The following is a 27,155-nucleotide window of genomic DNA, read 5'->3' on the forward strand; positions in this document are numbered from 1 at the left end:
CTGCAATAATGACTTGTGAAAAATGGTCAGTTGACAGAAAGCCTCCTACGTTGGCTACGCTTTCTCTTGGCGAGGCCTCGTCTCCCCCTCCCACGCCCTGTGAGCTCCTTGAAGTCAGGGGGCACATGTATTTGCTTATGTCCCTACGGTCCCTCTCTTCACACTGTTAAGACTAATAATTCCTCCCCAGCTTCCCGGAGACCTAGTGTCAATTTCACCTGGTTGGTGACAAACAAAATGAAGCCTCTGAAACTGCAGGCTTGGCATCAGACTCTGTGGAGCCAAGCTCTCCTCCTGCCTGTAGACGTCTTTCTATAAGCCCTTAATCTATTCAGGTCCCCGCTTTCACTGCTGAGCTACCGAGACGACATCCTGTCTGTTATGAGGACGTGTTCGTGTACGTAACGCACCTGGGAAAGCACTTAGCACAACATAAGTTCTGTGCAAAGGGGAGGTAAAAATAAAAATCATAATAATTTATAATGAGCTTTACAATAATAGACATGGGGGCAATAATGCCGGCAGGCCACACAATCTCTATGTGAAGGAGAGTAATCATACCTCTAAGATAAAAGCAAAAGGAAATCAAAGATGTGACAAAAGGAGTAATCACATCGTGGAGGCTATGCTGTGGAGTTCGTCTTCCAGCAGGGGTCAAATCTTCATGCTTGCACACACAGCTCGTACTTATTCCGATGTTAAACTCACAGTAAGCAGGCGATGATGGCTTGTGGAAGGAATGAGTCGAGAAATCAAAAGTTGTGGCAACTGAGTTGATTTTAGATGGGAGATGATCCAAGGTGAGGGCCATCCTTTAGCTAAGGTATTAGCATACAACAGCGATCATATACTGCCTATATTCATAGATTTTTGCCAAAAAGTCACCAGAATGTGCATATTTCATTTGAACGTATGTGCCTGACATTGAGAACTCATCTTGCTAATCACTCTTCAAAATATAAGGGGTACATACGCATACGTATTCTTCTATCCACCATCCATCCATCCATCCATCCATCAAACCGTCCATCCATCCATCCATCTTTCTCCCCTTCCTTCCTTCCTTCCTCCCTCCCTCCTTTCTTTCCTTCCTTCCTCCCTCCCTCCCTCCCTCCCTCCCTCCTTCCTTCTTTCCTTCATTCCTCCCTCCCTCCCTCCCTCCTTCCTTTTCCATCCATCTACCCTCCCTTCCATTCTTCCTTCCTTCCTTCCTCCCTCCCTCCCTCCCTCCCTCCTTCCTCCCTCCCTTCCTTCCTTCTTTCTTTCTTTCCTTCCTTCCTTCCTTCTTTCCTTCCTTCCTTCCTTCCTCCCTCCCTCCCTCCTCCCTCCCTCCCTCCTCCCTCCCTCCCTCTTCCCTCCCTCCTCCCTCCCTCCCTTCTTCCCTCCCTCCCTCCTTCCTTTTCCTTCCATCTACCCTCCCTTCCATTCTTCCTTCCTTCCTTCTACTTATCTGTTCATCCATAATTCATCCTTCCATCCATTTATAACCCAGTACCCGTTCAATGTTTATTGAGAACCTACACATGCCGAGCTATACACTAGGTACTAGAGGATACGGCCCGAAAAAGTAAGGATAATTCTGGCCCTCTAAGTTTCACTTTGCAATTATGTTGACAGATAATGTCAGAAGATGAGCATTTTACACATAGATTCCGCTTAGTAAAGAAGTAACTTTCCTGGAAATAGTAGTTGTGATAATCTACTCTCACACTGGCAGTAACTTTTTAAACAATACAAACATTCCTGAGTCCGTAGCTTTGTCTATCTAGCATCGGTCTGTGTGATTATTGGTCCCTACTCCCAGGCTGGGAGGTGTGGATGCTGCTCCTCATGCTATTAAAGCAATTCTACAGATTCCCAATTGCTTCCTGACGGCTTCATCTTTCAGTCTCAGATCGTTTACTGGGAGACACCTCGAATTATGAAGCCTGGGTTTGATCACGCAGGTTAACAAGCTTTCTTCATTGCATGTTGGCGCATTCAAAAAATTATTTGCAAAACTGCTTTTTTTTCTTTTTTCATCACGGGTCAAAAGTGCTCATCCTGATGCAAGACACGTGATGGGAGTGCGGACGGTGGGATTTCAGGACACCCAGGTCGCGACGTCGCTGGGAGTGTGGAGGAAGTGTGTGCGTGCGCTGTAATGGCACAGTTTGTACTTTATGGCTGCCTGCTGCCCATAAACGAAGCTCCGTGTGTCTGGCCAGGGCCAAGTGCTAACGCACCAGAGCTGAAGGGGTGCGCTGGAGGGGCACCAATCACGTCGGCATCCTAGAGGCAAGAGGATGCCATGCCAGGACACACGGAAGACAGCGACCACAGTGTGCACAGAGGGGCACCCTCCTCAAGTGTCACACGCCAGGTTTTCTGGGAAAGGATTTGAGATGGAGCACTGTAGGGCTGAGCACCTGGGGAGAGAGGCGGGCCACCGAGCACCTGGGACAGAAGCCATCAGCCAAGCCCCAGGAACCTGCAACGGCCCCTCCGAGCTCGCTTTTTGAAGGAAGGGACTGGGGCTTCACGGTCCCACGGTGACGCTATCGATGAGGATGTCCCTACAGGAGGCAAGTGAGTTTGGATGAGGCAGCTCTCCTCAGTCAGAGGCAGTGCCTGGAGGGGGACTCGGGTAAGAGCCCCCAACCGCCAACACTCCCAGCAAGAGGGGTAGTGGGTATTTCACCCTCCTGTAGATGGGTGGGGGAGAAGGAACTGGTTGGCTTCCACATCTGCTCCGTCCAGCATCCGCATCCCCAAACACAGGTGTCCTCCTGTGAGCCCACATCCACGCCAGCTTCCCTTCGATGCTCTGCCCTCCTTCAAAGGCTTCAGCACCTTTTTCCGTTTCTACTTCCTCCTGCACATGCTACAGTCTGCTTCTGCCCCCGTCTCACCCAGTAACGGCTGCTGCCAAAAGGAACAATGACCTTCATCTTGCCGAACACGGTGAGGAGCGCTCGGTCCTCAGCAGACAACGTGGGTCACATTCTCTCGTCTTCCATGGCTACAGACCCCTGCTTCGCCCCATAACACGGCTGTGACTTCACAGTCCCCTCGTGCCCAGCATTCTCTATGGAGCCCTCAGGGGTCGAAGTGCGTCGGGGCTCAGAGCCGCGTCCTCGCCTGGCCTGGCCCCGGGATCTCTGCACACACCCCTGAAAATACTGTCATGTGGCATTTCCTCACTACCTGCATCTCCAACCCAACATTGTCAATAGTGTGTCTCAAGTGCATGGCCAGCTCTCTGTCCCACACCTCGTCCAGCATCCTCTGCTCGAAGTGGGGACCACGGGCCACCCATGTGGACGAGCCAGAAGGCTGAGGCACTTGGACAACTCCCCCTTTCTTACTTCTCACGTCCAGTGCGCCACCAAGCTGCGTGGCTTAAGTCCCCAGGGTCGCCCAAGCTTCTGTCCGTCTCTGCAGGTTCCTGTCACTGCTCCGGTGGCAGCTGCCTTACCGCTTGCCGGGGCCACGATAATGATGTCATGGCTCACCTGTGCTCCTTCCGCTTGACCCCCCTAAAGCCCCGTGGAGTCTGAGGAAAGCACTCCCTGACACGAACGTCTTGTGATGTTGCCCCGCTGCTCAAAGCCCGTCAGTGGCTTGTCTTCATTTTCACACACACAGAAATGTCCTCATTGTGTCCATCCACAGGACACCTATGTGGCCTGGCCTCTACCTGCTGCTGTGGCCCTCTTCTCCCCATGCGCCCAGACCGGGCTCCTCATGTGTGTCTGCTGTCCCCTCCCCTCTGGGCGCATTTAAGTCCTCAAGATCCCCTCGTCAAGCGAACACTGGATCACGAAACCATACCTACTGCACTGAAACTAACGCTAGAAACTTCTGTATCCATTGTAAACTGACCATACCTCCCTGGCTTATGCTCCCATATGTCCGTACATCTGTCCGTATAGGTGAAATTCGCCATTGGCTGGTGAGCTACGTGATTAAAACCTGACATTATCATTCCACTGCAAGCTCTGGGAATGGGAAGATAGTTCAGACGCAGTGCGCCATAAGCATTTTTTGGATGGGTAGATGGACGGAAGGGTGGCACATAAGTGGATTCTCTGAGGTGCGGAATACGGGACAAGGAGCAGAAGCGAACTTGAGAGACGCTTATGTTGGTGTTGACGGTGTTGAGTTGGCACCTGCATGACGGCCAGGAGCCACATCCATCGTGTGCTTGAGCACATGGTGATGGAGGTCGTGGACACTCCGGGGCTGGAGTCCAGTGCAGGGCCCTGGGAGCCAGCAGGCAGGGGCAGAGGCTCATAAAAAATGCGAAATGTCCCTCGAAGTTCATGTGCCAAAGCACTAAGCCCCAGTATTTCCAAATGTGACTGTATTTACAGGTAGATCCTTTAATGCAGTGATTAAGTTAAATGAGGCCCGTTAGGTGGGCCCTAATCCAGTCCGACATGTGTCCTATTAGAACAGGAAATTTGGACACACAGAGAGACGCCAGAGAAGCACACACAGAGAATGACCTCGTGAGGACACTGGGAGAAGACGGGTGTCTGCCAGCCAAGGGGAGGGGCTCCAGGAGAGGCCCACTCTCCCGTCTCCTTGATCTCGGCCACTGGCCTCCGGGGCTGGGAGAAGGGAGGCCTCTGGTGTGTCAGCCCCTCCCTGCCTCCTGTGTTTTGTTACAGAAGCCTGAGCAGAGTAATACACGGGCCAAGGTGAAAACCTGGGCCCTTGGTGTCAAGGAATTGTGGAGAAGAGCTTTTTTTTTGTAAACAGGAGAGTAATCGATATTTTCACATTGCTGGAAGATTCAGTGAAATAAGAACTGAAAATCTCCCATTCAGTTTAACAACAGGGTGGCCATTGTTCTTGTGAGGGACGTCCAGAGGGCACGTTGTGAGGAATTCATGGGAATTCCAGTTTCTTGTGTCGGCATGTTGGAGGGGAGGGACCGGACGGAGCAGTGGACGGATGTGTCCATGGACCTCTCGGGACAGGACAGCAGGTGCGCAGAGGGGTGGAGCCCCACGAGGACCAGGAGGTTCCCGGGAAAACAGAGACCCCGTACAGGCACAGGTGGGGAGGAGACAGGCCCCAGGAAGGGTGGGGACCCAGGCCAGCCTCTGAGCTTGGTGTCAGGGCGAGGGCCGTTGAGCGGAAGCTCCTGTGTTTCTCTGGGAAGTTGTGGGGTTCTGTTTGTTCATTCTGGATGGCTCCCAGGGACACGGCCCAAATTGGGGAGCATTCAGGAATGCAGATTTCAGTTCCACTATACGAACATCTCAACATTAACAACTGCTTGGCATAATAATAATAATAATAATAGCTAACTTTTACTGGGTATTCATCATGGACCAGACAAGACAATAAGAACTTAAGAACTTGAACTTGGCTTCATCACTTCATTCTCTCAGTAACCCGATGTAGTCAGCGTTGTCATTATTATTTTGCAGATATAACAAATTAAGACTCACATATGACTTCCTCGAGTCCACACAATGAGAACCTGGTCAAAATACAGAGGGTAATAGTTTGAGTGGTTGTGACTTCCCCGTCTCTGATGGTGTTTTTGCCTGAAAGGTGAGATTCCTGCAGGGATCGAAAGTACAAGTTTCTTCCAGAAGTAGGTAAAGGGAGGTCTGGCCATTCTTCCCTTCAAATACTCAAGCTAGCAGCTGTAAGGTGGCAAGAAAGAACAATTCATGCGTAACGGTGGGATTTCAGGAATTTGGTGGCTGGACAAGTGGGAACCCTTGAAACCTGGGGGCCCATGAGGAATCCCCAGGCCGTCATGCACGCGGCTCTGGGGCCCCCCAGGCCCCCTCCCTCACCCAGGACAACTAGATCACCCGCAATGCCACCTGCTCCAACACACAGTGGAGTCACCTGTAACATTTCATGTAAAAGAATTCTATGTCTAAAAACATGGAAAAAAGCCATTAGAGTTAAAAAAAAAATTCACTCCTATTCTAGCCATGGGGTTTTGTGGGAAGAATTTTCTGGTAGAAAGAGGCATCTAGTCCACTCAGCTTTGCCACCTGGGCCCCTGGCTGCCCTTGAATCTTCCGGCCTGGCTCCTAGCAAGAACGCCTCCTCCTCTGAGAAGGTCACCAGTGCTTCTCAACCTGGAGTGCCCACCATGACCCCCCAGAGATGCTGAAGCCCAGGGGGCTGTGCCCGCCCTCAGAGTTTATGACCCCATGGGTCTGCATTTCTAACAGGTGACAGGGAGGACGGTCTGAGTCCGGGAAGCAGGGTCCCAGGGGAACACCGACGCTGCGGGTCCAGACGGTGCTCCAGACAGCCCCGTGCCCTCTCCCCACTGTCCTGTGCAGACGTGCTTCGTGCTCACATGGACAGCGCCCGCCTTGGTTGTCCTGCTGACCCCAGAAGTGTCCCCGGGGACGAGGAGGGCAGCGTGGGCAGCCTCTGCTATGGACAAGCCACTCCAGGCGGGACGTCCCCGCAGATGAGCTACAGGACACAAGGACGCGTGCCCCTTCGGAGCTGGGATTCGGGGTGGTGACCAGGCAACTGTTCCGTTCCAGGGCGGGTCCCACGGGAGCCACACAGCCCGGGACCTCACCTCCTCCCATCCTCTGTGACCTCCATTGAGTACAACCTAATGTGTGCAGGTGGGAGCCGGTGAGGAACTCTGCTGGGGGGCGGGCTTCGCGTTCCCTGCTTCTGCCACAGGGCCTGGTACCGTGGTGCAGCTCAGCCTGGCTCCCCCGTCCCATCTCCCATTGTCCCATCTCCCATTGTCCCATCTCCCATCGTCCCATCTCCCATCGTCCCATCTCCCATCGTCGGTCACCAAGGGTGGCACAGGCCTCAGACGTCCTCTGGTTGGGGAGACCCCCTTTCTTCACTCCCGTGTGCATCTAGTCCCAAAAAGGGAGACAACAGGATATGAAAAGAAGTAAGGACTGACTGCAGTCTTCCCAAGGGGGGACCGCACTGGGCGGTCCAGGGCCTCTGGCTTCCTGTCCACTTGGCCCGAGTTCACAAAGCCTCCTGTCCTCCACTTGGGGGTGGGGGCGCTCGGAGCCCCTGGGCTGGCGGGAGGGTCAGGAGGGGGAAGACCAGCTGTCCGCAGAGGCGCTCCTTGGAGAGGGTGTGTGGGAGCGGGCATCCCTCTCTCCCTGTTCTATGAGCCACCACCCCGTGGTAACTGGCTGAGCCCGTCCGGGGCCATGATGTCACTACACTCTTTGCCGCTGTCCCGTCTCTTTTATGACCCACACCTGCCCCACCTGGGCAGTAGGGTCATCCAGCCACGGCCACTCACGCTGGGGTTGCCTCAGAAGCAAATTCATGCACCTTTTGTGGCAGATGTCCCCCGAGACCGTTGATAGAACCTCTTTTCCCGGTATGACCTGGGGCCCTTGAGGGAATTTCTCAGCAATGCATAACAGCAATAAAAATAAACAAGCCGTTGTTGGAGGCAAAACGGGAGAGGCGGAGCACAGGATCTCGTTATGAAGGAGAGAGACAGCCAAACTTCAGGGCGCCAGCTGAGGTCCTCCGGCCCTGAAGGGGGCCGCCAGTGGGAAGGGCTCTTGGCTACCGGATCCGGGGTTCAGACCTCCTCTGCGAGCGCCGGCCGTGTGATTCGCACTCTGCTCTTACCTGGAGCAGGACGCTGGGACGAAGGGTAGGTGTGCCGGGCCCGGCACCCGCAGGCAGGCAGCAAGTGCCCCTTCCTTCTCCCCGACCTCACCCCCGGGGAGGGAGAGGGCCCCCCATAGTCGTCCTTGCGCTCCGGCAGGGTGTGGGCATCTGCTCTGGTTTCCGCACTGCGCTCCTTCCGTGGCGAGGCCACTTTCAGTTAATGTCAGGAATCCGGGGACGCGTTGATGTGACAGCACGGAATGCAGCGGAGGGCCAAGTGACCCTGGCTGGGTGGGCGGCCCGGGGCCACGGGGTGCCCTGGGGAGCAGCTCCCGCCCCGCCTGCAGACCGAGGCCTGTTGGATGGGCTTCGCCCCCGAGCAGACACCCTCCTCGAGTCCCACGGTCACGACGTAAAGCGTAAAGAGTAAAGCGTCCTTCCCGCAGACGGCGACCTGCCGCTCGACCCCTGGGTTGTCACCAACCACCGGGCGCTGGCGTCCTCTGAAGGGGAGGCCGTACGTTCGCGTGAGAAGCACATTTAACATTCAGCCCAAATGTGACAACCCCGGCTGAGCTGCAGAAATGTGGTGGGAACAGCACAAACGTGGTCCTGTGGATCCGAGGCTCATGGCACTCGGGGACGCGGCGAGGGGTCCTCACACAGAGCTCGAGTCTCCTCAGAATGTGAGCACCACGACAGTGGCCTGTGCGTGTGGCCCCGTGGGCGCGGTCTGGAACAGCAAGCAGGCGCACGAAACATCGGCCAAACCAGCGGCGTTCGGGCCGCAACTGGGCCTGCTTTCCACGTCCACAAGACTGAGTTTTTAAAACTGACCTCACAGGCCTGTTTGCACGTTAGAGATCATGTCTGTAGAGGACCTGGCTCCTGAAACGCTATGTAAAAACTCACCTATTATTACTGTAACGGGAACAAACCTGGGTCTGCTCTGGCCTTAGGACTTGTTGGGAGCAGAGGAAAGCGGGCGAGAGGCAGGGAACCTCGGCCACCTGCTTCCCCAGGGAGCGTGAGGTGGGGCAGGTCAGAGCTCAGGGCCCACAGGCAGCTTCCCTGTCCTTACCCGTCTCCTCCTCGCAGCCGCCCCCACTAGCCGTCAGTCGCTCCCTGCCCTCCTCCCACTTTCCTCCTGTGTCCCTCCCTGTAAAACAGCTTAGTCGCTCCCTGTGTCATTCTCTCCGTCCCTTACTACTCAGCACAGCAAGGTTCTGACCGACTCTTCAAATGAGGGACCTCGCGTCCTCAGGAACTGGGAGGAGAGGGTTCACGGCCAATGCAGGTGCGTGTGTGTTTGTGTGCGTGTGTGGGCTCATGCATGCATGCATGTGTATATATGCTCTTGTATATGCGTGTGCATGCGTGTGACTGTGCCCATGTGTGTCTGTGCATGTACACACTCATGCACGCATGTGTGTGTGTGTGTCCTTGTCATGTGATCTTCCCTTTGTATTTTTCACCTGCTTGCCTGACCTCTACATTTGTCATTAGAATTCCGAATCTCTATTCCTGACTCAAATATCACTGCCTCTGCTGCCATTGGCCAGTGTTCTCCTGATAACGACACCTTCCTGTTGTCCCCTCTGGTGCCCTGCTGGTCCCTCAGACACAGCACTCACAACAGTGGGTGCGACAGCATGTGTGTCTGACTCCGTGCATACAGAGTGAGTTTCAACGGCAGGAACCAGGTCTGAGCCATTCTCGCATCCACAGCAATCAACGCAGTATCTGGGGCACAGGAGACGCTCACACAGTGAATAAAATAATGAATAAGCGAAGTTAATAAGATTAGTACATAAATAATAGATAAGAACATTACCGATAAACCGCTAACTCAAGTGTATGTACGTAATTAACTCAAAGAAATAATTACGATATGTGTTAGCACAAGGTAGCATGTATGTCGCAGAGTGATGTGGCTAGAAGTCAGGTCAGGGTACTTCAGAAATCCTGTCATATACGCCGCACGGAACACCTGCGCTAGCACGGCCCAGAGTCATTTGCAAACATCTTTGGGATGTCACCGGCAGAATAAAAGTAACAAATCGTAAGTGTGTGGCTTGATGGACTTTTCCAGATGTGTGTACCCATGGAGCCAGCACCAGATGGGAGGCTGAACATCTTCACCCCAGCCCACCCCTCCCACACGCATCCTCCAAGGACACGGCACGCCCGAGGAGTGTTTCTAGAATGCGGGCCGAGGTTGCAGTGGGGGCCCCAGCAAGGGTAGAAGAAGTGTGAGGTGGGTGGGTCCGATAGTGTCCACACCCATCACGGTGCCCCGGAGGCCACACCGGCACCCTGCTATGGGCTGAATTTGGTCCCCAAAAGGTCTATCGAAGCTCCAGTCTCTTAAGAGGACTGCCTCACACATCTTTCCTTTGCTCAGACTCACGAAGAACTGATGATGGTGGGCACAATTGTGGATGATTGAGGATGCAAAACAATGGAGGACTCAACACTCATGAGACCAGGAGACGAAGGTCACCCTTGTGTTGCCTCTCACCTATCCCAATGTTCCTGAGTCGCCTACCAGCTTGGACTCAGGCATGATACCTATTTTGACGACGCTACATCATACCGAGGATTGGATCATAACAAAAGTAATAAAAGCATATCCTTCTTCTGTTCCGTAGGTATCTGAAAACAAGAAGAGGGATGTGAAATTCGTATCCCCTTCGTAGGTCCCTGAACACCTGTTGCTGTGGCATTACTCTCTTCTTATCCATGTATAAATGGGTTGCTTCCCTGATCCCTCTCTTCCTCATCAGGTAGATTTGTTTCTCATTTTGAAGGATTTCAATCAATTTGCATGACCTAATGACACCATTCCTTCTATCCACAGAACGCATTCTGTAGAGCTCGTTGGCTGTAAACATGGATATGGTTAATTCCTGAATTGATTTAGCAAATATTTATTGAGAATTTATCAAGACTCTGGGATACTATTGAACAAGGGAAAGAATATTGGAAAGTATCTATGACCTTTATTCGTAGAAAGCACATATTGTAGTTGGGGTAGGACCAGCTAAAATGCACATATAGAAAGAATTTTTAAACAACTACTCCAGAATTTTCTGTGGATTTCAGAATTCATCCTTGAAATATCTTCAGATCTTACTTGTGCTATTCAATTCATCACACATTTTCTTCCTTAAAAAGAAATTTCCGCTGGAAATTCCCATTACCAACTGGAAAGGGCATTTCATAGGGCTGGAATCACTGTCAGCTGAAGGACGCAATTCAGGGTGTTGCATCGGGGTTTCTTTGTCACCATGACGTGATTATAAACTTCAGGCAGATTTTCATACTTGTAAGGCTATGCATGGTTCTGTGACCATGAAAATGTTGAATCATAGTGAGACACAGAGAGCTTATCAGTCAAGGACAAACATTTATAGACTAGGATTTGCACAACCAGCAAAGCGACTGTTGTTCTTAACAGTCAAGAAGATCCAGGGGCGCCTGGGTGGCTCAGTCTGTTAAGCGGCCGACTTTGGCTCAGGTCATGATCTCACAGTTCGTGCGTGAGCTCGAGCCCCGCGTCGAGCTCTGTGCTGACAGCTCGGAGCCTGGAGCCTGCTTCGGATTCTGTGTCTCCCTCTCTCTGTGCTCCTCCCCTGCTTGTGCTCTCTCTCTCTCAAAAATAAATAAAACACTAAAAAAAATATCTTTTTTTTAAAACTCCACAGTTGCACCTGTGCTTCCTGGCCACACCTCATGGTGGGTACCCGTCTTCACCATTGTTTGCACACTGTTCTGGAGTCAGAACTCTGTCCTCCTTAGGTCATCGAGAATGCAGTGCACACTATCTCCAGCAAAAGACATTCCGAGTCGCAGAACTTTCCAAACCTTTACTCACATGGAACAAAATCTCAACTGTGCAGAATTTGTGGCTGAGAATTACACTGAATGAGGTCAGGTGGGTGACCCGAGCAGGACTATCTGAAGAATTCAAATTCCTCCTAACTCACCTGGTTTCAAATGATCTTGTGGGGAACTTAAAGTCATTCAGGAAGACATACATGTCCCTTTGCTTGTAGTACACTCAAGCACGCTAGAAATGATTGCCCTGAGAACACTGAGCCGAAGTCATATCCACCTCTCTGAAATGTTTTCTCATTTTTTAAAGGTGGCACTGATCAAATTATTCTGTTTCAGCCACAAGGATACACCCTCTTCTATGGGTTACCCAGAAAGACTTTAGAAATTCTAGGATGTTTCCAACGGAAGCAGGTGACACGTTTAAGCTTTTGCTCTGTTGACCTCTCTGCTCGGAATCGTGTCTCTGTCCCCTCATGTTCTCAGCAACACCAGATGATGGATTTCTCTGACCCTTCTGACTGTCATGCCCTGATTCCTCTCTGCTCTCTTTCCAGCTGGCATTTTCTTCTCTCCCAGTATTTGGCTATGCATATGTGTTTAGACATCCATAATCTCTTTGGTTCTCTAAATGCCTGTAGAGTCAGGACTGTGTTTGGTGGCACTCGTGGCTCCAGCAGCCACACTCGTCTCTGACACGAGGGAGGAGCACACACCTGTTTTCTCCGTGAGGAGCACGTGAATGGGCGGCAGAGCCTCCCACGATTGTCCCGTAATGGCGGCAGCGACAGTCAGCATGGTATGAATCTTCAAAATGCTTATGGGCCCACCCGTCATGACCACCCACTAGGTGCCAGTCACGTGGCCCACGCTTCAGAGGGCATGTCTAAACTGTTCTGTGTCTGAGTTTAGGAGAGAGCTGGAAGAAACGCCTTCCTTTTCCACTCTCTCTTCCATCGCTTCCGCCTGAATTAATCCCCAGTGTTAATTAATTTGGGGGGTGTATGCTGCCCTCTCTCAATCATCTCTGCCTAGAATTAGATGGGGACTCTCAGGACAGACGGATTATCTGCCGCCTCTCTTCCCACTTGCTCTTCAACAGGCTTTTCCCCGAGGACGAGACCCCGTGGCGCTGGGGGTAGCACACCTGTGCTTCTGCGACATCGTGGCCCGACAGCAGCGGGACGGAGGCGGGGTCCGTGCTGTGAGCTTCGCAGCTGCGCGCTTGTGTGGCTCAACAGCGACTCACAGGAAGCACACCCCCGGACGTGTTCAGTTACCCGGCAGTGGGGTTTCGGCAGGACTATCTCAGCACCAGTGAGAGTAATAGAAGGAAATAGGGAAATGTTTCTCTTCTGGTTCCCAGGAACTGGTGAAGGGGGATGTCCTCGTATCTCTTGACTTAGGAGCAAATGTGGAGAAAACCGCTCCCCAAAGATCTCTCTTCTGGAGTTACGGATGGTCTTCGCCCAGTGGGGAGCATGCTGTGCCCACTCGGAGGTTCCGGTCCCAGGAGGTTCGATGCCCTAGTGACTGAGGGCAGCATTGGCTCAGGACACCTACTCAGTGATAAAACATCATCACGTGTAGACCGGTCAGTCTCCTGTCTGTCCACGGCTGCCACAGCACGCCAGCCCATCCTACTGCCTAGAGACCGGGGGTCCACGGATCTTTACGGTCTCTGAGCCAGACCAGACCAGAATGGATGAGTCATTGACTTTCTGTCCTCAGGGTCATAACCATAACTGGAAAGTTGGGAGAAATACCAGTTTTTAAAGTTTCAGGAAATTAAGAAGGAAATTGTATAGCTAGAACTTCAGGATCAAGACGTCTGGCATAGCGACATCTGTCATCTGTCCTGCACGTACTCTCTCACGTTCAAAACCAAAAGAGACTCCAAAAAGGGAAAAAAGGGAGATCTCTCACGTCGTGTATCTGGTAAGGGCGGGGAGTTACTGCGTAGCCTGCTAATCTCCTTTGAGATGGAGAGGAAGCTGAATGTGTTTTAAACAATGGGAATTAGGAGGCTTCTAAGCCTAGAAGAATTTAGAAATGATTGGATTTGTTGCTGACATTCACTAATTATATTGACTCATCAAAATCATTGTAGGAAATTTCCCTGAGTGCCGAAATCAATCTATCAACACATTTTTAATCCGCATCGTGTGCCTCACACGGAGTCTGTTGTTGTCAGTGCTGAGGTCACAGACCCCCTCTTCTCTGCGGGGTTTCAGTAAAGAAAGCGACCAGGCGCCTACCTTCCATGACAGTCAAATAAGTTACTAAGCTTTTAGGATACATCGTTCTAAATCATGGCACTGCTTTGTCAGTTCTAAATTGTGCTCAAATCAAAAAAATCAAACCACACAAAGCTTTTCTCCCCGCCCCCCCCCAAAGCTGCCTTTTATTGATTTATTCAAGAAATGCTTGTGGAGTGGCCCCAGGTTGTGAGCACTCTGGAGGCAGATGGTCAGGAGCCCAGTGGCCGTGGAACAGTGACCGGTTTGGGGAGGGCATCAGTACCGGTGCGCTCACGTGCAGAGTCGGGTGGGCACGGGCACTTGCAGGACTTTCCCCACAGGGCCAGCCTGAGCCGGGCTCTGTGGCTAAGCAGTGCATTTGGGGAAGGTGTGGGACAGGGCAAGGCCCCGTGGCATCTCGGGGAACAAGCCCACAGTGCGGCTTGGCGGGGGCAGGAGGTGTGGACAGGAGCCAGGCGGCAAGGAGGGTGCACTCAGGCACCGTCCAGCAGGGAGAGGGACACGCGACCGTGGTAGCACGTGGGCAGGCTGACTCTGTGGGGGATGGAACAGAGAGAAGTGTCCAAGAGGAGCCACAGACAAGGACACCAACCTGGGGCCAGATCACGAGTGCCTCCTGGGATAAGAAACTTCCAGCACAAAACCTCTAAGACTGTTTCAGGGGGAGGGAGGAGGTCATGGGCAGAATTGGAAAAGGCCAGAATATGTTTGGATTTCAAAGAACACAGGTAATGAAATTATAGGGACCAAGAACAACCAGTGTGAGATACGTACAGAAATACACATACTACATACACAGCCTATTTGCATACAAATGTATGTAATTGTTTCTATAATTATTATTACACATTATTATTATGTATACGACACATTATTATTAATGTGTAAATACAGTACATTTGTATACATGTGTTTAAGTCTAGATATACATAGACGCATTGTGATTCCTCCGATCCTTCCTGGTATCTTAGGATGGATGAGTATCTGTGCTTAAATAATGCTGTTTCTGATGACTTTTTTTTCCTTCTGAACATCTATCCTAGTAGAAATCACTCCAGTCTTGGAAACTGCTCTTAATGAAGGTCATACGGTGTGCAAGACACTGGGGTAAGGATGTGCATTTGTTTCCTTACTTAAGTCACACGCAGAATGCTGGAAGTAAGTTACCTTCATATCGTAGGTTAGGCCAGTGAGGTGTGGCTGAGATTAAGCAATTTTCCGGGCGACATAAGAGTGGAAACCATTGCAGGGAGGGGGGCGGGTCCACTTGGACTTGGGAGCCTGTGTTCCCAAGCTGGTGGGCAGTTAGGATCACAGAGCCTTCTGATTCCCCATTTGGGACAAATGCCACAGGTCATTACTCCAGGCTCGTCCCTCCAGGGTTGAGGACACCGAGTGTCCAGAGGAAAGCTATCTGCCCAGCACGCTGACTTTGTCGTGTCAGACCTGCAGCCACACGCCAGGTGTCTGCCTCCTTGACCTGCTGTTTTATCACGACAGTCTTCAATATGGACAATAATTAGATGTGGAGGCATGGCTAACACACTGCAAGCATTAAAGCTTTCACAAAGCTAAGGAAGAAGCACATTCAAATGTCGTTTTATACAAACAGGGTCCCCTTAGAAGCTATGCATAAGTCACATCTTTGTATATGGACTTGTTGGCTGTCCCTTCACCTGGGGATCATTTGGTAGTGCCCAGGGTTTTTAGACTTTAAGTTCCTTTGCTTTTTCCTTGTCACCAATAAATTTAGGATTTATTAGTAAAATATCAGAAACTCTGCAGCTGAGCTGGGAGCTTTGGATCCATAGGACTTGAGGGCTGTGTGAACAAGTCTGCAATTACTTGGGATATTGTAGTTGTGTGTGTGTGTGTGTGTGTGTGTGTGTGCCCCTGCGTCCCTTGTTTATAAGTGCATTTTTTCTGAGGAGCTAATTCACAGTTTTCATCAAATTTTAAGGACATGAGCCCTAAATGATGGGCGACAGTAAGATATGGGCATTTTCAGGCCAGTGAAGAGCTGCCGAGGGAATAATACAAGTTTTGATAGTTGGTGGTTTTGACAAACAAGTTGACTTTTAATTAGACTGAAAGGAAATGTAGAGGTAACTGGGAAAAGTGGTCTCCCTGGCCATTTATAAGCAGCCCAAGAGTTTCCAGGCTGAGGAGAGTGACAGCCCAGCCCACCCAGCCCCATGGTGTGCCTGGGCACTTAGAGGTGCCCATGTTCACACTCACCTGTTATGGCGTCCATGCCCGTACTGTTACTGCCACTTCCTGTGTGGCCATGAGCCTTTGCTCACAGGGTTGCTCCGTCCAACTTGGAAGGCTTCGATTATTAGATTTTTCCTTTCATGGGTGCATGCTGCTACCCTGTGATGGTTAATTTTATGTGTCAACCTCACTGGGCTAAGGGATACGTAGTGAGCTGGAAAAGCAGGATTCCTGGGGGTGTCCTCGAGGTGCTCTCCAGAAGAGCTTAACATTTGGATCCATAGACGTGTAAAGGAGATCACGCTCACAGTGGGGTGGGCATCAGCCGACCAACCTACTAAGGGCAGGGGTATAACAAAAGGCACAGAAAGAGCAAATATGCCCTCTTGCTTGAGCTGGCCTGTCTACCTTCTCTTGCGCTGGGACGTCAGCTCCTCTGTTTCTCAGGTACTCAGATTCGGGTGGAAAATCTCATCACTGGCCACCCTGGATCTCAGGGCTTTGAGTTTAGACTGTAACCACACCACTCACGTTCTTGGTTCTCCAGCTTGAAGATGGTAGACCGTGGGACTTATTTGTATCCATAATTACATGAGCCACCTGCTGTGATAAATCTCCTATCATTTATCTATCTATCAGCCTGTTGGTTCTGTTTCTGGAGAACACAGAATATACACTAACACACACCTATAACTATTTGTCCTGGTCCCTTTCCCAGGGTGAGGTAGATACGTCTAATGATGCACCTTCCTCATAAGAGCCACCATTGCCCCCTGTGTCCACCCTCCTCTAGGCTCCTTTCCTCAGCATCTTGCCTTGACCCTCAAACTCTACTCTCTCTGATCTCTGGTACCTAATCAGAAATGAAGACAGACACCAGAGGTGAGCTCTGACCAGCTCAAAGTAGGGGGACAGGGCTTCCCCTTCTCTTACTACACTGTCCTTTAAAAAATTTTAAAAAGCAGTAACTTCTTTGGTGCTTATATCCCACTGATGCCTCAATAGACAATAACCTTGAAAAAATCATCTTTTTTTTTTCACATGCTATATCTAAACCATGGCTTCCCCCCATGCCTCAAATGTCTGGTTACTTTTATGAACAAAAATATAACATTTTCTATTGGTCCATAATAGATTTTATTATTTAAGATTCATGGCCTTCTGTGATGGGCCTCCAGGGACATCTGCAGAAAATGTTCTAGAAAACAGTTCACATGCCAGATGGTGTGGTCTGGTGGTGCCTTCCTTCTGCCACAAACATGGCTACTTTTTATTTCTTATATCTGTGTGTGATCAAATTATTGCTTTATTTTCCACTGGCCCCCATTTCTACCATTTGACACTTCGCAGTCGGCTGTGGTGTAGGGATAGAGCAGACATTGGGAAAACTGTAGAAAACAATGTTCCTCACTCTTTTGATGTTACTGTGGTTCCAATTACCTTCTAGGAACGCGCATTCCCCAGATTTCCCTTGTTGCCCTGATGTCTACCTCCTGCCTCCATTACGACTTCTTTTGTCTTCTGCCTCCTTCAGTTGTCAATATGCTTGAGAAGCCACATCAGGACCACAGACAGAGAGCAGGAGTTGGGCTCATCCTGGTCACTTGACCCCACCCGGGGCCCACAGTCCTGCCCAGGACCATTGGGGGACCTGGCTCACGATACTAATGTTCTTGGTCAATGATATTTTTATAGGACACTAGGTGATACAATGACTTTAATATCTATCATGAGCCAGAATAACAGAAAGATATCGCCCTCTTCAAATATTCTCGTGTTATAACAGAAACATGAGGTTTTATAGGAACTTGGAAATGCTGGTCTTTACTTAAATTTGGTATCCTGTGTGTACTGTAGTCATAACGTATTACTCAACCATTTTTTCCCCAAGAAGCATACAAATTAATATTTCCTTTAATTTTAAGTGAAATATTATTCTCATGTGTTTTTCTTCATCACTTTGTTACAAAGAGACCAAAGGACATTTAATAAAAAACAAGAAGAAAAACGACTGTGGGGTTATTCACTACTTTGTTCATGAGAAACAGAATAGTTTTCACGTGCAGATGAATCCGTTAAATAATAATTTTTACGGCCATTAAAAGTAATTTACAAATGCACAAATTGATAACATGCAGTTCTCAGTCACACCACATATCATTTATTTCACCTATAAAATCTTACTGCCTTTCTAATTAACCATGCTCATAAAAGGTTATCAATAGGAAAGCCCCAGCCTCACACTCACGTGACATCAAAAGTGACCTGATTGATTAAAAATATCGTCTCCTTTGTCTACTTTCCACGGTTCTTCCTTTCTGGGTGTGCCCATGCACACAGGTAGTCTCGACCCCCTTTGTGGGCTTGTGTGTGTCTGTCTGTTCTCTGTGTTTTCCGAGGAGAGAAAAGATTCCAGAAGGAAACGTAGGTAAGAGAAAATGTGCATTCTTTGTGCCTTATATGTCTGAACAGTCTTCGCCTAGAAACAAGCTGCTGTATTTGGTTGTTAAAACTACACTGCTCTGCAGCTACCATGATGATGTGTCTCGAAATTCAAAATATTTCTGCAGGTAAACTATCAGAATTGCAAAGTCAAGTTAGCAAGATTACTAGTTATAGGGTCATAGATGCTCAAATTGATCAAATTCCTATATGGAAACAGTACACAGTAGAAAATTCAGCTGATGAAAGCATCAAAACACGTCACATATTTAAAACAAACATAAGCCTCTACACTGAAAATGATGCACCAGTATTGAGAGAAATTTAAAAGATCAAGTAGACGGAGAAACATACTATGCTCGAGGCTTGGAAAAATCAGCATTTACATTAATTTCAACTTGTCTCACGCTGATCTGTTGAGACAAAGTTTTAGCAGGGTCTGGTTTGTTTGTTTGTTTGTTTGTTTGGAGTATTAAAAAACTGCTGCTAAAATCCATTTGGAAATACAACTGGCTGGGGCAATCTTGAAAGAACAAACACATAACCGGGGGATGTAAGCACCAGATAGAAAGATCTATCATACAGCTACAGTAATTAAGGCAGAATGGTGGGATACGTAAATAAGCCAGCAGAACAAAATGGAGTACAGAATCCCCTCCACCCACAAAAGTGACCTGACTGATTAAAAAATATATTACTTAATGTAGTGGACGAATAAGACACTTTTTGGTTAGTTGCTCTAGGTCAATTGGATACATACGTGGAAAAATTAATTTTAACTCCTACCTTACCAGTTCACAAAAATAAATTTTTATACATGCAGCTCTAAAAGTGAAATATTAAAAATAAATTTTAGAAGCACCTGGGTGGCTCCCTTGGTTGAGGGTCCGACTTTGGCTCAGGTCATGATCTCACAGGTCATGAGTTCGAGCTCCACACTGGGCTCTCTGCTGTCAGCACAGAGCCTGCTTCAGATCCTCTGTCCCCACCACTATTTCTGCCCCTCCCCTGCTTGTGCTCTCTCTCTCAAAAATAAGTAAAACATTTAAAATACATAAATAGGTAAATAAATAAATAAATTTTCAGGTGAAAATGCTGGATCATCTTTATGAGCAGGAGTAAGCAAAGATTGCTTAAAGAGACAAAAACTATAAACAACATAGTGGTGTATTGACTATAACAAGATCGAGCACTTTTATCAAAATATATCATTGAAAATGTGAAAACACAAACCACATAGAGAAGGAGAATAGATACATCTATCCAGCAAAAGGCTCACACCAAGAGCATGTAATGAACTTGAACTAATCAGTAACAACAAAAAGCCAATTGAAAAATGGGGAAGCCACTTAAATGGACACTTCACAAAACCATATCGAACAGCCAATGAATATATAAAAAGATGCTCAGCTTCATTCATCATCATGAATGCAAAGTAACTTTACAATCGAGTACCGTCAGAAGAGGTAAAATGAAGAAAGCCTTTCTAAGCCAAGTTATGTCGAACACCAGAACCACCAGAGCTCCATACATTTCTGGCAAAAGCGTGACTCAGTACAGCTTTGGAAAACAATCGGGCAGTTGTACAAAAACATCGTGAACGGGGCTACCCAGAATGGCTACACACTGGAAAAAGAGCACCTGTGCGACGGGTCCATAAATTGTGGTGTTGCACAACAGAGTTCTGAGGTGATGGTGACAGGGCATCCCAGACTTTGTGCAACAACTCAGGAAATGGGTCAAGATGATGGTTACCTTGGAGGCAGACACAGGAGACGCAGGAGTTATACTTTGATTCTTGAGTAAGGGTTGATAAATACAGGTGAGTTCTGTTTGAGAAAATTCATTGCACCATATGCTATAAAATTATGATTTTGTATTTTACTAATGGATGTTGTATACTTCAGTAACACAAACCCCCAAATCATGTCCCTTCATGTAAAACAATGCAACTTGATGGAATTGATGATTCTTCTAAACCTTTAATTTCAAAAGCTGATCTTTGTGTCTGAGAGGGCTTAAGCATTCTTGACTTTGCACGGTAACCTTCCTCCCGTTAGCTGGTCTGGCTCAGCAACATTAATTCAGATTCCTAGAGAGTCTTCAATATAAAATTCACAAAAACTCTTTTTTTATATACTCTACGTTCAAGGTCTCAATAAATTTTGGCATGCCTTATTCTGTGATGAGAAGTGTTTTCATGTAAAATCTTTGATCAAGATCATCTCTCAGGGTGGAATGCATATCATGGGCTATATTTATGTAAGCTTGGTTATACTTGGGTCTTTCTAGACTGTCTCCGTGAATATCAATTGAAGAAGAAGTTGATCTCTATTTTGGGAAGTGTCGCTAATAAGAATGTGAGGAAATGTGAATATTTTCTAGTAAAAATTTCCCCTACCCATGGGGGAGAATATATTTTTGAGTTATGGCCAAAAGCTGAACCTGCTGTTTCTACCTGTTACTTTCTCCAGCATCACAGGAAGGCACCGGAGAGGAGGCGCCACCCCTCCCCCCACTCCTTGGTTGTCACTTGTCTTCCACAAGGACGACCGGCCAAGGAGGCTAGTGGGGCTTGCAGTGTGGCCCGCCCTTGCAGAGCCCCGTGCCCCGGTGTGGGGCTGCCCCTGCTCCAGGCGATGGACGAACGAAACAGAAAGGTATGATGAGGGCTCGCCAGATCTTATCGCCTTTTAGCCAGACTTCTCCAAAATCTTTCCTCTTCAATCTCTGTTTCTCTGTCGAAACCAGTGATTCCAAGACTTTTAGAATAATGTAAATCCCTCAACCCTAAATTTTTAAGAGATTAAGTGGTCTTAGTCCAGAATAGCCTTATTATCTGTGAATATGTCATTCAGACTGTACATTAAACAAGTGAGAGCAAGCACACCGATGTGGTCTGTTGCCCATTCGGCAACGTGATTTAATGGCTGAAACTCAGATCCTTTTTTTAAAGAATTATTTTGTCCTTGTTTCTCCAGTACAGTGGCTCTCTTACCTGCCCCTCCCACTTCTCCCCACTCCACACACACAGGTGCACACACACTCACGTGCATACTCTCACGCCTTGCCATACCTGTATACAGTTGGCATTTCTCACAGTCTGCTTGGCTGTAATGTGTTCTGTCTATGAATTTCTGAAAGGTCCTCAGACTCGACTCAGCCGCAAGTGTGCGCACGCCCTGGATAAAGTAACCCGTCGCACGGGGCTGAGGCAAAGCCACCGATAGCCTCTTGTTCTTGGCATGGATGTTGTTTTAATGCCGTGCAATTATGTGATCTTGAAGCTGTACTTGGGTCTGAGAATTGTCCTTGAGTGTGTGTTCTGCAATAAATTATTTAAGTGAGATGTGGAAGAACTAATTAGTTAATAACCATAATTGGGATTAAAGAGTAATTTTGATCTTTAAAAGATGCTTAAAAGGATAAATATTCAGTTGTCTCATCTTGCTATTAAAAAGAAGCAAAGCTCCTTAAATGACTTCACGTAATGGAAAGCATGGGTGGGTTAAACACTACCCTCTGTGTGAGGTGACAAGCCATCGTCAAAGCCCCGTTGAAGGCAGGCCACGGGGGCGAGCCGCGCGCCTGTGCGCTGCCCTGAGGACATCCACTATTATTGTTTATGTTTTCTGTTGCTCGGAAAATGTACACTGTGCACAACAAAAGATTAAATCATGCTGAACAAAGAACACGCTTCCAGCCCCCAGGAGGAGACTTAAATTTTAGATGCTGAGTGACACAGCGAGGGATTTGCAGAGTGGGTGTGGGGCATCCTGAGTGCAGTGAATTAGGGAGGGGCTCAAGCTTTATTAGCAGAAGAAAGGCCAGCAACGTGGAGGAAGGCCGTGTGTGAAAAAGAAAACACAGTTCAGCTTTCTGAGAAGAAAACCAGGCAGCGAGAGCAGGAAAAACCCAGTGAAAGAGCTACCAGGCAGAAGACTGGCCCCACCGTTGTGTGCAGTCACGCCCAGGCCTTCCGAAGCCCCCAGGCCCATTTCTGGGGAAGCCTTGACCTGTCCTGTGGCTGTTCCCTATGTGGGGCTTGTGCCACCTTCCCCATCAGTGGTTTATAGGATTTTCTAGCCATTTGATCACCACGTAGCTTTGCTTGTATTTAGGTCTGTGTGACTCTAGAACCACAGCGACTTATTTGTCCTGTAGCAGCTGTTTGCACCCAGTAAGTGCCCAGTGAGTATTACCGTCAGCCTCATGACAGAGCTTGGGTTTCCCTCTTTGATTCCTGAAGGAAACAAAAGCGTTCTAGGTTTTGGGTGTCTGATTCAGCAGTCTGTGGCCCACACCTCAGGGCTGCGATGATATGGGTGTATGAGATACAGTGGGGGCAGGGAAACTGGACCAAATGTACAAAGGTTTTAATTCAGGACACTTCAAAATTATACCCATAAAATGAGGACACAAGCCAGGCCTAATTCCGGAAATTCTGGAGATGATCAATGATGTTCACCTGTGATGATACACAGAGGCCCTTCAATGACCCAAATCTCACATTTGCTTTCTTACTCTTTTTTATTACCAAAGTCTTACTTCCCAGTGTGCTCTTTCCTCCAAAAAATCGCTCATCTGAAAGGAAGTCCAGGTTAACACAGAGGCGAAAAGTTTCTGGGCACAAGTCGATTCTGAGTATCTGCAGGAGGATGGGAGTCCCCACTCATCAATGACATGGCTTTGCTATCTGTCGCCTTCCTTATCCTGTCTGTCTGCCTCTTCCTCTCAAGTACTCCCCCTGCTTAACACAAGCTCCACTATTTATCTACTCAGGGAAACTTCTTCACACGTGGCCTCCAAGACAAAGCCCAGCCCCTTAGCTTGACAGACACGAACACTGTCTCCCTGGGTTCCAGTCCACTGCGTGTGGGTTTGAACCCACATGTCCCTGAGATGTTCCCCACTCCTCAGGCTTCCAACACCCTCTAACTCTACTAACACTTTTCCTCTCCAGAGGAGGTAATTCTGTGACTTCTGCAAGCAAACAGAATGGGTGTCACAGTTAGCAAAGTCTACAGGAGTTCAGAGGAAGGGTGGTGTTTGATAAACCCTAGATATAAAAAAAGATTTGAGCTGAATACACTTCAAAAAAACCTGTATTATCTCATTTGATTATTAATCAGTAGGTTTCCTTTAATTTCCCTTTTTGAAGTTCTATCAAAATATCAAAGCATTAATGAAAGATATTGTTAACGATCTATAATTCATTACCTCAACACCGTTGATTTTCTTTTCTTTTAATCTTCAATTATAGCAATACCTACATTTACACAGATTTAATGATAGTACACATACAATTTTATTTTGTTTCATTATTTTTACACCATTATGTTTATTTTTTCTCCCATAGTATAATACTAATATTTGTTCTATACCGTACAGTTTATTTGCCACATATTTGTAGCCATTCTTTTATTGCTGGATACTTAAATCGTTTCTAAAATTTCATATATAACTGATGGTAACAGAACATCTTTGGGCATCAGAGCATTTTAATTTGTTTTGATTATTTTCTTAATGTAAATGTGTCTATTTAAATGTAAATAAGAATTTTAGGTCAAATAATGAGTACAGTCAATGCCCGAAAATGGGACTATTAAACAGGCTTCTTTACACTGAACACTTTCCTTAGCAAATTTCAATATACATGACATTTGCCCCGGAAGCTTGCTTAAAAATACAGGTTCTCTGAGTTTTACATGGAGATATGCTGATACTGGATGACTGAGATTTCTGAATTTTAAACATCACCTCAGGTGATTCTGATATAGGTACTTCAGTTATTGAATATAATGTCAGAGACAAATAGATACAAAGGAGTAAGGAGGGCATAGCTTTAGCCTGCCTCAACTGTCCACCTGAATTTTGTTGTGAACGCAATGCAGAAATTTAGTTTAGCACAACATCAAGCATAATCATGTTTTTAACGTTTTAAAAATATTCCTGGATGTTCCTATTGAGTGCATTTTCATCTTATGATAAGTTACTTAATTTAATGTTAACTTATTTAAAAAGAGAAGCTAAAACACTTGAAAGAAAGTAGTGGTGTTTAACAGACATTCCATATGTGAACAGACAGAAGATAATGGTAGTTGTAACAGTGGAATAGAAATATTTGCAGACACGGGACTGTTGTGAAGAACGCACCATGTAGACTTCAGTGCCGTACGGAGCTTTTCCAGAGCTTCAGGGGGTCACACATTCCTTATATGTCTCCTATTATGTTTATACAGCAACGTGCAAAACTTTATTACTGTTATGGTCAGAATGACAAGTCTGAGACTTTCTTTCCTTGAGCAATTTTCATCTCCCAACTTTTTCAGAAGAAAAAAAAACACACACACAATTTAACCAGCTAGGGTGGCGTACTTACTCTGGGTGGCAAAGAAGATGGACCTTCGAAGGGGAGGTTTACAAAGAAAAGGAACCAGTCAGAAATAATAAAGTCTCCACGACACTGGGTAATGGCTGAACTCCATCTGTGCGGAAGACTCCAGAACACCCAGCACAAAACCTGGGGAGGCTTGCAGACTTGGTGAGTTCTAAAATGCCTCCCCCACTTTGCACACAGCTCGGCCCTTTGCAGAAATCTTATTGGCTTGAGATATGTGATCATAACCTCTGACTAAATCAATGGTTAAAAATTAAACTAAATTATTCTGTACACCTGAAACGAATGTAACACTGTCTATTAACTAACTGGAATTACAGTTAAAACTTTAAAAACATTAAACTAAACAGGAGCAGGGGAGACATCTACATAGGCAGGCTTAAAACAAAAGAAAACAAAACAAAACAGAAACATCCGTGACTGCACACTGAACCGAGAGGAAGGCAGACTCTAGAGTTTGCGTGCAGGTATTTTAACTGCCTAATAGAACAATATAAACAATCTTTCCCCAATGGCAAAAAAGCCACAGCCCTCTGAAAAAAAAGAAAGAAACAGAATCCACAGTTGCTTCACCGTATTATCTGCAATGTTCTATTTTCAACGAAAAATTATTAGGCATAAAAATAAAAAAAGAGAGTCTTGCCCAAACTAAGGAAATGTTACCCTGAAGTGGACCTTCGTGTTGGATTTTGTCATCAATAATGTAAAAGTCGTTATTATAAATATGTTCAAATAATTGAAGACAAATGTGATCAAATAATTGAGCGAAAATATACCATGAATGAGTGAACAGATAGGAAATTGCAGTGGAGAAATGAAACTTATGCCAAAGAACCAGGTGGAGGTTGCAGACCTGAAACGTTCAATTCACATAACAAAAATTCACTAAGTGGCTTTACTGGGAACTTGGAGACGGCAGAAGAATCAGCTTAAAGAAGACAGACCAATAAACATTATCCAAGTTAGAGAGCGCCGAGAGAGAAGATTGAATAAACACGAAGAGACCCATCGAGAATGTCATCACATTGTGTAATTGGAGCTCCAAAGGGAGATCAAGAGAGTACAGATCACACACAAAATAATTGGAGTCATAATGTCCAAAAACTTCCCAGATTTGATAAAAACATTGATTTATAAATTTATAAACTCAAAGAGCCCCAAGTAAGACACACACAAAGACAAATGCGTCCAGACATTATATTCAAACCTCTAAAAACCCAAAGACAAAGCAAAACTCTTGAAGCCAATGACGGCAATTCATATATGAAAATACAATGATACAATTAACAGTTGGCTTCTCATTCAGAACAATGAAATCCATAGAAATTGGAACACATTCAAGTACTGGAAGGAAAAAAAAATGTCTTCTCTATCTAATGAAAGTATTCTATAAAAACAAAGGCAGAACGAGGACATTTTTGATAAACAGACATTGATAGATCTGCACTACAAACGATACTGAAGGAAGTCTTTCAGGCTGAAGGTGCCTGACAACATAGAAAACTTCAGGTCCATGGAAAGAGTAAGAACACAACAAATGATACATATGTGGGTAGATATGTAAGATCACATTTCTTTGATCTTAAAATGCAATATTGTTCTATTCTATTCTATATATGTCTCTTTAATTCTCTTGATTTTATTAAAGTTATGTGACTGCAAAATTTATACAACTGTACTTTGTATTATAATGCAATTATAATGTATACTGTTGTAATAATATGATAAAACAACAAAGCTGTGATAGAAAATGGGGATATACGGGCATAAAGTTTTACATTAAATTGGATGAATATTTTAAATATGTGCTAAACATATTTTTAAGCTGTTTTCCACTTAAAACAAATACCAGACTCATCAAGTTTCAGCTGGATACTTGAAAGTCTTATCAACAACCCATTAACTGCTCAGAATATCTAAGATGACATGGTATTATCGGAGGCATGATCACCTTTTATGAGAACCTTATCGTCAAGCAGCCGAATGGTGATTGTTCATAGGCAGTTGGAAAGACACAGGATGTGTATCTACCTTACAGATAGCATGAGAGAGAAGGCAGGTCCTTCTAGGTGTGTGAACTGGGCACCCTGTACACTGGGTGGATGTTTGTTATGTGACTAAGGGGGACCATGCGAAGGTCTCCCATGTTCACCCCCTTATTGCCTTATCAGTGCTACTCCCAAGCTTCTGAATGAGCTGCCTCCTGGGACACAGGGCCAGCTTCGAAGTCACCCCTAGATGATCCCAGGACACAGGCCAGCTTTGAAGTCTCCCCCAGATGATCCGAGGACACAGGGCCAGCTTTGAAGTCTCCCCCAGATGATCCCAGTACGCAGGCCAGCTTCGAAGTATCCCCCAAATGATCCCAGGATGCAGGGCCAGCTTCGAAGTCTCCCCCAGATGATCCCAGGACACAG

Source organism: Panthera uncia (assembly GCF_023721935.1).
Source record: "Panthera uncia isolate 11264 chromosome A3 unlocalized genomic scaffold, Puncia_PCG_1.0 HiC_scaffold_12, whole genome shotgun sequence".
Classification (NCBI taxonomy): domain Eukaryota; kingdom Metazoa; phylum Chordata; class Mammalia; order Carnivora; family Felidae; genus Panthera; species Panthera uncia.